The sequence below is a fragment of the Hippocampus zosterae genome, chromosome 18 (assembly GCF_025434085.1).
Source record: "Hippocampus zosterae strain Florida chromosome 18, ASM2543408v3, whole genome shotgun sequence".
Taxonomy (NCBI): Eukaryota; Metazoa; Chordata; class Actinopteri; order Syngnathiformes; family Syngnathidae; genus Hippocampus; species Hippocampus zosterae.
The window spans coordinates 15229812-15242649 of record NC_067468.1 but is presented as its reverse complement, the minus strand read 5'-3'; positions in this window follow the sequence as shown (position 1 = coordinate 15242649).

Here is a 12838-nt window from a genome sequence, read left to right as displayed (position 1 = left end):
GGTGTTCCTCATACCAGAAGACTTGACATTTGCAGTATAATAGAAACTGACGGCGCACATATTTGGCGGCTTGTGCGCTAAGTGACCAGTTCATCGAGCCTGATGCCACATATGGCAGGAAGTGCAAGGCAAGTGCTTTGCACCGACGGGCCATCCAATGACGATTGAGAAGCTGCACAATTGTATAAATGGCAATTGCAGCCAATACAAACGCACAGCAATTAATATTCATTCATCTTCCGAGCCGCTTGATCCTCACTAGGGTCGCGGGGGGTGCTGGAGCCTATCCCAGCCGTCTCCGGGCAGTAGGCGGGGGACACCCTGAATCGGTTGCCAGCCAATCGCAGGGCACACAGAGACGAACAACCAGTCGCACTCACACTCACACCTAGGGACAATTTAGAGTGTTCAATCAGCCTGCATGTTTTTGGAATGTGGGAGGAAACCGGAGCACCCGGAGAAAACCCACGCAAGCCCGGGGAGAACATGCAAACTCCACACAGGGAGGCCGGAGCTGGAATCGAACCCGGTACCTCTGCACTGTGAACCCGACGCGCTAACCACTGGCCGCCCAGCAATTAATATGTGTTGCAAATATACAATTCGATATAGCCAAAAATTTCCAGATTACATCCACTTGAAAATTCTTTTCATTTTGATTTGTGTCACCTTTTTAATGTCGACGTATTTACATCGTTATAACGTAGCAGAATTTGGTGTACTCGCGCCCACGGGTCTAAAATGTTGTGAAATTACAATTCCAAACACAATAGGACAAGGGAGAGGAGAACGACAAAACTAACAATGACACCTTATGTCACCCTGATCGATGACAGATTGGCAACACCCTGAATGAAAAAAATCCGGCGAGGCTTGCACGCCTCAACAAAAAAAAAAATGGATGTGACACAGCCGCGGCAGGCACTCGAAAATGGTCACGTGGCCGCCATGCAAGACAAGCACGTGGAAAGAATTCCACTCACAGTTACGAACAAACAATTTTGCCTTTCCTATATTGGTGAATCGTTTTCCTGCTTGACACACGGCAACACTAAAACTCCAACCACCGAAATAAACAATGAACGACGATAAAGCATGCAAGCTATGCCAATATCGTTCTAAGTGTGCCTATTGGTGTTCCATATACACTTCCGAGTCGTGTTCTTAAAGATAAAACGTTGCATCCTTACCTGCAGAACGCGGATCGGATCCCTTGTGCATTGATTACCAAGCGTGTCGTGTTCTTTAAGGAAAAAAAAAAAATCAAATACAAGCTAGACTGTGATCCAAATCATGGAGGAACGATTGACAAATTCAGACTGTGTAGTTTCAGGACCCCCTTTTTTGGCAATAATGTAGCGTGTGTGTGTGAGAAAGGGGTTTGAGAGGGGGGGGGGCAGGAAGGAGGCACAGTGAGGGAGCGGAGCAAAAGCAAGAGGGGAAAGAACAACAAATAACTTTTTCAAATTGACACTCTTATTTATTCCCCGCCTTTGCTTTTCTCGCCTACATAACGCGAAATTTATATTTATATTATTTGGAGAGCTTGAATTGAAACGCAGTGGCCCGCGTGAGGGCCGAGAGTTGCGCTTTCTTGTTGGTCTGGTTGGTTAACTGTCTGCGCTGAAGTCAAGGGAAAGAATGCGGGCCCATTAAACACAATAAAGAGACAGTGAGAAATACTGTGAGAGAGCGAGAGAGAGAGAGAGAGAGAGCGCCTGCGCGTGTGAGAGGGAGGGAGGGAGGGAGGGAGGGAGGGAGGGTGTGCCCTCGAGTGTACGTGTGAGTGATGTGAACGAGGACTAATCCCTGCACATCAGCGGATATTTGAGTGTCCGTTAACCCTTTCTGGATTTCTCAAGTCTCATAAAGTCAGCGCCTCTCAGCTTGTGTTCATGTCATCCAAACAGAATTCGGGGAGGGGGCGTGGGGGGAGAATAACAACAAACAGGGATGTGGGTGTCCATTTCATTCTATTAAGATATTCACACACCCGCTATGACGCAGGTAGCATATTCGGCATGGCGATATTTGGATGTAAGAAAGTTTGTGGTGGTAGTTATGTTGCGCCGCATCATTAAATAGCACGCTTCCAACGCCCTATTTAATTTCTTCAGTGACACGAGTGCGAGAAAACCTATTTGAGGGGCCCGCTGCGTAATACGCCGTGATATCATTTGCACACCAAAACATCCATCCATCCATCCATCATCTACCGCTTATCCGGGGCCGGGTCGCGGGGGCAACAGCTTTAGCAGGGAAGCCCAGACTTCGCTCTCCCTAGCTACTTCGTCCAGCTCTCCCCGGGGGATCCCGAGGCGTTCCCAGGCCAGCTGGGTGACGTAGTCTCTCCAGCGTGTCCTGGGTCTTCCTCGGGGTCTCCTCCCGGTGGGGCATGACCGGAACACCTCACCGGGGAGGCGCTCAGGAGGCATCCGAATCAGATGCCCAAGCCACCTCATCTGGCTCCTCTCGATATGGAGGAGAAGTGGCTCGACTCGGAGCCCCTCCCGGATGACCGAGCTTCTCACCTTATCTCTAAGGGAGAGCCCGGACACCCTGCGGAGAAAACTCATTTCGGCCGCTTGTAACCGGGATCTCGTTCTTTCGGTCAAGACCCATAGCTCGTGACCATAGGTGAGGGTTGGAACGTAGATCGACCGGTAAATTGAGCGCTTCGCCCTTTGGCTCAGCTCCTTCTTCACCACGACAGACCGATACAACGTCCGCATCACAGCAGACGCTGCACACCAAAACAAAAGTTTTAAAACAAGGTCAACATTATGATCTTTGTCAAAACAACATCCAGAAGTTTGACCCGTGTCTCTTGAGCAGATCAATATTTTCCTCACATTTCCCATTGCCGCACACGTATAAAATAAACTTTATTTACACATGAACAGACTAGTTTTCACACAACCCGAGCACATGCAACGAAGAGCTAAACGCGGACTTTTAGATGCTAACAGCTAACTGTCAGTCAGCATTCCCCAACTCGTCAAAAGACTTTCACTCATACGAGTGATTGGCGTGTCTGCCAATGCGAGTGGACGCCGCTGACGATGCTTCACCGACGGAATGCCACATGGCGACCTAGCGGCGCGTCATCCGTTTTAAAGTCACAATCAGTGAACGATGATTGGTTTGACAAGCTTTTGTCAAATTCAATCTGTGGACACATTGAAACTATGTGCGCCATTTGTTTTTCTCGCTCTTGCAACATGTTCTGGCATATGTGTGAAAGAAAAAAAAAAATTAAAAAATGTCACAGTTCGCTGCATTCTTGACTTGTCTGAACTGGATTCAGAATTTTTTTTTTTTTTTAATCGTACGCGTGCGTTTGGACTGCCATCAATGGCCAAACGCTGCGGCATACCAAGCGAGAATGTGTCGATGAGTATTTGCATCCATTTTATAATATGGCCTCCGTCACTCTCTCTTCAGCTCAAAGCAACATTGATGGAAGTCATCGTAAGCTCTCGGCACATATGCGTGGCTTCACGTGAGCCCAAGTTGGGGACATGAGCAACCGTCCGCCCAGCCGCAGTAAAGATTCTTTCTGTCCGTCTTCCTTATCTGAGCACGGTGCAGAGTACAGTCAGACGCGCCCTTTGACTCAACATAAGACTTTTTTGCTTTAAGAAAACAATAACATGCTGTATATTTAAGCCATTGTACAAATGGAAATGAGTCTTGAATTGTCCCGCCCATGACAGAATGGCAGCCCATCATCATCATCATCATCATCGTCGTCGACATCTTACAGGAAGTAACAATGTGCAGTAACAAGGAAAGTTGTTTGCCTTCCCCCTCCCTATCTGACAGTTTCACAATGATGCCACAATCCCTTGTGAGCCGTAGTTACAAAACTGTCATACTATGATTTAAAGTTTTTTTTTGTTGGACTGTTGCAGCAAGATTTTGGGTCAGATGTTAGCATGTTTGTTGGGATGTTCTCCCCAGTCACCTTGGGTCGACCGCTAAGTCCCCCACCAAAGGTGCTACTAAATCAAAGTCATTATTGCGGCTTTATTTTTTTTTTAATTATCATTATTCATGGGGGTCGTCATATTATCAAGAGTGGAATGACAGTGCAGGCCTGGGTCATTAGAGTGAAAGAGCAGTTGGAATTACGCTGTTCATTCAGAACATAACACTGTTGGCAGTGTCATCCAAAAGTGGATATACCTGATGGCATTTTTTTAAAACTACTTCTCTTGTTATTTGGCTCTTATTTCACTTTTAAGGGTATGGCGTGCCCGGGAGCACAGCATTAACACTTCAAAGTGTCCACACAGCTTAGTCTTTAAACTGCACAGCCTAAGAAGCACCATTATGTCATTCCTCGACGGAAAACGTGCCCAAAAGTAAGAACGAAGGAAAAGACTACAAATTGCCATTTTATCTGTTGTTTTCACAGGTTGCATCGCACGCTTAAAGCGTTTTGGTCTATCCAGAGCGCGTTTCAAAAGTTTAGAGTCACTACCGAGGTAAACGACAGCAGAAGTCACGGAGCGCCGGCGAAAGGAACTTTCAGCTGCCAAGTGAAAACTCTTCAAGTTGTCAAGTCAAAGCGTCGATCATTTCTTACCTGTTGCCGACGCCTCTGCGGTGCTGGTGTGCACACTGACAGGCTGCACAAGTTGGCTTGACAAGAGTTTGCCTGGTGGGTGGGTCCCAGGCTACACCTGCAGCATTCCGAAACAGCGTGCGTAGAGAGCGTGCGTCCAACCGCGGAAGTGACGTCATGACGCACGCTCAACGGCTGTTGCTCAACCAGGTACCCGAGAAGGAAGAATGGAGGGAGAGCCAAAGAATCTATCTATCTATCTATCTATCTATCTATCTATCTATCTATCTATCTATCTATCTATCTATCTATCTATCTATCTATCTATCTATCTATCTATCTATCTATCTATCTATCTATCTATCTATCTATCTATCTATCTATCTATCTGAGGCGGCAAAAGTACAAAAGAACATCAGAAATGTTGATTCTATTTCTTTACCCATAGCTAAACAGATTGAAATGCACCTAAAGTCGAGAAGTAAACATATCGGAAAATAAACTGCACACAAAGTTTGCTTCTTGTGAAAGTCATTCTGTGAAAGGCGGAGGGGTGTGTGGGGGGGTGATCACTGGACACAGCTTTGCTGTAAACTGTACTCTGACTGGATAATCAGGACTGACATGACTAGTCCTTGGTGAGCAAATCAAAACAACATAACCCAAATGCTGAATTACATAATAACCTTTTCAGTTAATGTTCTCTGGTTCACATACCCCATGTTGCTGCTGTCTCTGTTTTTTTATTTTAGTGTTTGTATTTTATTTAACTTATTTTTTTTTATTTCAAAAGTCACCAAGATCTCAGTCTATTAAAATTATGCTATTTTCACATTGCCTTATCAACTGTGGAGGTTGAAAAAAAAAAAAAAAAACGTAACTGGCCTATTTTGAACAATGTGAGGAGTAGAACACAAAGACATGTTTTTCAAATGTAGGGAGTGAGTAAAAAGTCATCTTAAAAAAATCTAAATGGGTAGTCAGGAAATTTACAAATTCCCCCCAAATCAGCTTAAGTACAGTAATGAAGTATTTATAAATTAAACAATTTCTCAACACTGCAATCTGTTTATCTTTCGATACAAAAAGGCCGTGTCCTGCACGGTCCAGCCGCCGCTCTCACCGGTTGAGATTTGACTACTTTGAACGCTATATACATTTACATACACACTTGGTTGAATTGCAGACAATTAGCAGTTAGTGATTCAATTCATCAAGGTCGCAAAAGAAACAGTCTCTTGTCACGACACTTTGCGAGCGAGCTCCCGAAGACGAATGTGGGTTCAACAGCAGCTGGTTGCTATGAGGTTGGCCTGAACACAGGATTGCTTGTGTTGCTCAAAACTGGTAATCACGCCTCACATTCTTCCGTGCACGGTCTGGGAAACACACCCATTCAACAGGTTGGATAGTACAGGTATCTTACTCTGGAAAACACACATGCAAAACGCTTAACTGTGAAGACATTAAACGTGCTTTTAAATTGTGTATATTGTCTTCCGAATTGGAAGTGATGTTGGAGTTCAGTGAGGTCAAATCGACAACATTCTGGTCTTGAAATATATCATTAAAAGTGCAAAATGTGGCAATAGTAAGTGCACAGGTCCTCAAGGTATATTTTTTTTACAAACTTTGTGTACTTCATAGGGCCTCTAACGGCTCTAATGTGACATTTTGTCCAGAAGGTAACTCAATGTGCTTCACATCATTAAAAGTACAGTGCATTTACAAGCAAAATCATTATAGACACTTAAAAGCAAAGTAAAGCAATAAAAGAAGCTCAACAAAATTACCACTAGAATTTACAGTGCAAGAACATGTTTTTGGGAGAACAGGTTTTGAAAAATGCTTTATATTCACCCTAAGAAAGTGAAAAGAGCACATTTTTGCCTGACTTCACTTCTGTTGGCAGCTTATTCCATTTGCGTGCAGCATAACAGCTAAATGCTGCTTCACCATGTTTGTTTTGAACTCTGGGCGCCATGAAGTGACCCGAGTCTTCAGGCCCCAGGGCTCAACTGGATTTATCTTCCTTTTGCATTTTGATGCCATATGGAAAGCTAAGGTTGGTCCCGAAGACGACATTTAAGGGCAAGTGGTGCGATTGAATATCGTCATGATCTCTCGGCAACGCATCTGAAGTGGAATTTGATGAGTTGCTTGAATTGTAATCTTAACGCTGAGTAAAATAATCCCTGTTATATAATTGGCTTGAAGCATACAGCCAGTCATGGCCGTGTGTGTGTCACCTGTTGTTCAGGGTGTGACTGGAGTGAAATTCTGAAGATGGGAGCGTCCCACGAGAAGGCAACCTTTACTCACGCTGATAACTCCCCTCTGCCGCAATAACTTACATGAGATAGGCGGCTGATTCACTTCAACAGTTGGGCGGAAAAACAGCTCGCTTTTATGCAATGCCGAAAAGTGCTCACTAAGTTTTTACTCGTGTTGTCTTGATAACCTCTGTGACCGAAAGTTCGTCTGCTAATTCTCAACAATGTTTTTTTTTTTTCTCTTGAACTTGACGAGAAGCTTTTCAGAAATGATTCCAGTCACAAAACTCAAGAGTTCAAACCGAAACTGACCCCCGACTGCTTCAGATCATTAATATTTTAGTCAGGTATCTCAGATTTATTGACTTTTTTTTTTTTAGGAATTACTTTGGACAAAAGCATATAATCTGACGACCAACCAAAAGCAGCAAAAATACCATCAGTCAAGAATGTCGGCGGACATCATCAATGCGAATATAACTAAACAATGACGACACGGTGCCGCAGCGGAGAATTGGCTCAGGGTTATTTTTATCTGCAGGTGAGCTCAACCCGACACGTGTTGCAATTTGATGTTTGATACAACACACGTAAGGCGGTCCATATTAGGTTTGCGGTAGGACATTGTCACAACGTTTACTTAAAAATGTCCTTTACTTGACAGATAACTTCTACAATACTGGGGAATGACAAACGGGATGTAATCACCACTCGGCCAGCCTTATCGCTCACAATTGGTTGACCGTTCAAATAGATTTGGCAACAGCAGAAAAACAACTATTCATACGAAAGGTGAAAAGGTCAGCAGCTGGACGGTAAGGCAAACATGACTCATTCTTTCTCAGAGGTCACCGTAACTTGTAACTGGGAGTGCTTCTGCAATCTTGCCTGTCCGATCCAAACAAAAACATCAGTCGCAGAAAAAAAAAAAAAGTGTTTCTGTTACAGTCGACCGGCCCGTGGAAAGAAGGGAAGTTGGCACAATGGAGTTGCATTCCTACGGCGGCCACCTAATCCGAATTTCTATATAAATTTGAACGCATTTGTTGAGCGTATCACTTTTGTACGCTGACGTAGTCGTGAGGTCAGAAATCAAAGCAAGGAAGAGTGATGGGGTGGAGGTGGGGGTCTTAAAAAAAAAAAAAAAAAAAAATCAAGCCACATTGACTGGCTCCTATCAATGTGCAGGAGGTCCAACTGATGATCCTTAACCTCCTCAATCCACCACTGCATCAGCCAGTTTCAGATAAAACGACCGTGTGACAGTAGAAGCTGCATCGATCTCTCTTCGAATGTATACTTGCGAGTCCTTTCAATGAGGAATGAATCCATTGGAGCCTGGTCATCATGGAAGAGGGTTTCCCCCCATCTGCGGTCCCTTCTCAAGGTTTCTTCCTTATTCCCTCCCACATAGAGTTTTTCAGATTGCCTTGCCCAGTTGCGGGGGTTCGATCAGGGAATGTCGCCAAGATCTGTCAACTGTGGGTTTGGGAAGCCCTTGGAGACTCTTTTGGGATTTCGAGCTACACAAATAAACTTGACTCGACACAATCTGATCATTTAAAAATGTACAGTGTGATCCAAGTACAAATACTAACTCCATTCGTTATTGAAATATAAAATGGCTGAAGTGGATTTACTATTGCCACTCTCCATTTAATTTAATCCGGCTCGTGCTGTAAAGTTTTGGGATGTGTTGTAGCTGAATCCTGAAGGAAAAGACAACCCTCCACTTCACCAAATACTCTTTGCGATTACTTTTGGATAATCCATGCTTTTTTCTCACGTGTCATCATTACTTTAGGAGGTTTTAGAATTTAACGTGGTGGCCCGGTAGTCCAGTAGTTAGCACGTCGGCTTCACAGCGCAGAGGTACCGGGTTCGATTCCAGCTCCGGCCTCCCTGTGTGGAGTTTGCATGTTCTCCCCGGGCCTGCGTGGGTTTTCTCCGGGTGCTCCGGTTTCCTCCCACATTCCAAAAACATGCGTGGCAGGCTGATTGGACACTCTAAATTGTCCCTAGGTGTGAGCGTGGATGGTTGTTCGTTTCTGTGTGCCCTGCGATTGGCTGGCAACCGATTCAGGGTGTCCCCCGCCTAGTGCCCGGAGACAGCTGGGATAGGCTCCAGCACCCCCCGCGACCCTAGTGAGGATCAAGCGGCTCGGAAGATGAATGAAGGAATAGAATTTAACGTTGTTGTTGATGGAATGTTTAGAGTAGAAAAACATTATCTATTCCATTTTTTTTCCTCATAGAAAAATGCCCATTAGACGCTGCCTGTCAGTTAAACGTTATTGTATGATAATTAATCGTGACAACAAAGGACACTAGTGGAGATTTTGGGAATTCAACTCATTATTGCAGGAAAACTGGTACAGCGTAACAGATTACAAAACTCTTGGCACAGTCACAGAAAAACAGAAATGAGATGCGTATGTACAACGGGGAGGGAGAAGAAATAAACACGTTGGTTGGCTAAAGAGGATAAGACAAAATGAGGACAATGCGAAATGACATGATCGTAAAAAACGATGGAAAATTGTGGAAAGGAAATGTTGTAAAAAATAACATTACGAAAAAAATACACATTTATTTTACACCAACAGATCAAATCCTAGTGTTCAAGCTAGGTCCGATTCGAAGCAGCGTGGCCTTTTGACACAAAAGTCAATTGTCATGGCAAACATTAAAATCAAACTGAAACTGCCTTGCACGCCATCTGAAATCGTTTTGGGGAAACAGCTGATACGATCGTTTGCTGACAACTTCTTCATTTATATTAGAAAAGTCCAATGTTATGATTGTTATTATTATTTCTTATTAGTATATTTTATTTATTTATTATTTTTTTTACAAAACTCGATTACGAATCGCGTTCCGCAGGACTTCCATTTACACCTCGAAGACATAAATAAACAGGCGTCAGAGCAGGCCCATCGCCGCTAGTCCTGTGAATAGACGGACTTTCTTTGGGTACATCAGGTCACTTATTTCCCCGACACTTCAAGTAAGTGTCATTCAACACACAATCAAAGTTCCGCTGTGACAAACATGTTGGAGGATAATCTAATTTTATATAACAATGTTGAAATATGCACTTTTGACCCTCTCGCCCTGAAAAAAAAAATACCTTGGGCAGGCTCTGACAGAAGATAGTCATGTGACTTCCACTTCTGCCGGCGTGCAACTACGATGACAGCGCCGCGTACAACGGGAAAACGGAGAGTTGGCAACTGGCTGCTGTAAACAGACAAATACTATTTTATTAAAAACAGCTTCATCATCATTGTCACATCTCATAGGCAAGTCCTCACCCCACTGAAACCTCACAGAATTTGATTGGTAACTATTTACACTTTTATCCGGAAGGTAAAAAAAAAAAAAAAAAAACGACAACAAAAAACAATTACAGTGGACATATTCTGAGGCATGGGAAAATCGAACAAATATACCGTTTTGATCTTGTCAGCCATCATTGTCCTAACATCTCCAACATGATTAAAAAAAAAAAGTTGGTGAATTTCTGATCTTACAATGAATTCAATATGACGTTTCGTTTTTTTTAAACACACATTTTCAAAATAATCCCCGGAAAAAAAAATCAGAGTCCTAAGAACACAAATAACAACATCTACATGTAAAAATATAACTTTTACATACACAATTTCAAAATATGGGTTCGGTTTGCTGTTTTGTTGCATACAATTTACAAAGTCTGTGTGTCGTCGCCATGATGGATAGCGGTGAGTGTCGCTGTTGGACCTCCGGTGCCATTTTGTCCTGTGCACGGCGCCATATTAGTCAGAGGCAGAGGTTGTCATGGCAACAAAAGAAGAAATAACACAATCCGCTGATGATTTAGAACACTGGGGGCCTGGCAGTTCAGTCTTTGGAGAAAAAAAAAAAGTATTCCTCCCCCAGCAAAACACTTATTTGCAACAGAGAAAAAAAAAGGACCCAAAATAAAAACAAATGGAACATTTCACCCTCCTTATATATTGTATATATTTTTTTGTACATTTATATATAAATTGATCTATTCAAATAGATTATTTTCCAGTTTCTGTGCCCTCCCGTTGATTGAGTAGGATTTTTAACTGTGCCAAAATGGACGCTTGTCAGAGAACAACACTAACGATAGTAAATGCTGTTGATTTTTATTTTTATTTTTTAATTTCTATTTTACTGTAATAGACATGTAAACCGGAACATACAAATAAAATGAACCAGAAAATTATTTTCCTTAAAAAAATAAAAGGAGGAAAAAAAAAAAAAAAGAAAGCGCTTTACAACATACAACCACACACGTTGTACTGGAGACAACAGTGGCTCAAGGAAAAGCCCATCAAATATTGATAAAAAGCTGATCAGCTATATTACAAGAAGAGACGCGTTCACCGTGAAAACGAGGCCAGGGTGCAGGATTATGGATGTCTGCCGAGGGACTGGGAGAACCGGGGCGAGGGCTCGTTTTGCTAAAAAGCGTCTGTCAGAACACGCTCTAGTTACACATACAGTAAGCATACAGTACATCAAATACACTTTATTTTTCGTTTTCTTTTTAAATCCCAAAAATACTTTTTTATTTTTTATTTTCTCGTTTGTTTGGGTTTTTTTCCCAACTTTTTTTTCCATTTTTTTTTTTTTTAAATTCCCAGGTCTGGTATAAAAACCTGACTGCATAGAACCTAATGACCAACAACAGGTTTCCCTAAGCTTGCATCCTATGAAAAACCAGCTCCTCCCCTCTGGCAACTCCAATGATATGAACTCTAAAAAGGCACATTGGTAGAAGTGTGAATGTTCAAATTGCATCTCTGGACCACTCTGGGGCTAAGGGATTGGATGGGCGGGGAGGGTCGGGGGTCTCTAGACCACATTGTTAGGGCTCATAAGGCTTGGATCAGCACAAAGGACAGCACTGAGCTTGAGAATCAAACATATTGGCTTTCAAAGATGTCAAACCGGTGGAGGTAAACGTGTCAGAAAACAATATTCTGGTTGGACTCGTCCGTTTTCAGAAGTTGGACATTCACTGCAAACTCACGACTTTTTTACTGTTGGAATACAGCACAATGTCTCATACTGAGACTTTCAAATAACAACGCGGATGATTCGGAAAGAAATCACAGGAGTCGTCCGTATAAGAGGTTGGCGGAAAAGTACGGCGGGGCCCCTGGATGTCAAACAGTTTGATGGTCTGAACTGAAAGTGAAAGGCAAAAAAAAAACCCAACTAGGACTTTCATACCAGATGTTTGGCCAGATCGAGCAACCGTGGACTGCACAAAATTGGAGATGAGATGGAGCGGCCCAAGATCTGTCCTGCATGTTAGCCAAGACCAAAAACGGCATTAGGAGAAAATCCAAAGGCCACGTGACCTTGCCCCTGGTTCAAACATGAAGACAACCCCGCTAATTTGAGGTATTTGGGGACATGTGAGAGGGTTTAGCTTTGGGTATGGCAATTGAGTCACTGACGCTTTCGCCCCAAACTGACCGATTTCTTTTGGTCTTGCGGAATGTGCAGAACGCGTCCTAAGATACACTTCCTTTATTTCTATTCTAGCCCCCCCCCCCCTTATCCCGTGGCCTTCTTTGATGCAAAGATATAAGGTGAGGCGGGACGTTTTTGTTGAGGGCGCGATGATTAGCTTTAGCATGATCACAAGCCCTCTTGACCTAATTCAATACGTCTACCTTTTGTCGGTCTGATTCGTCCTTTCTTGGTGCAATTTCCCAACTCGGAGTGATCGCAGTACCCCCCCCCCCCCCCCCCTCCACAGCCCCTCGGTAGATTTGTTCACTCGCATGTGCTGCACTTTTGTCCTCGGAATAGTAAGTAAAGTTTTGCATCAGCTCCCCAAAAGAATCAGGCGTTTCCAATTTTGCAGTCTGGTTACGATCTGAGCTCCAGCTCACCCACACAAGTACGAATAAAGATGCAGAAAAAAAAGGATGGATGGTTAAAAAAAAAATATTTTGCATGAAACATG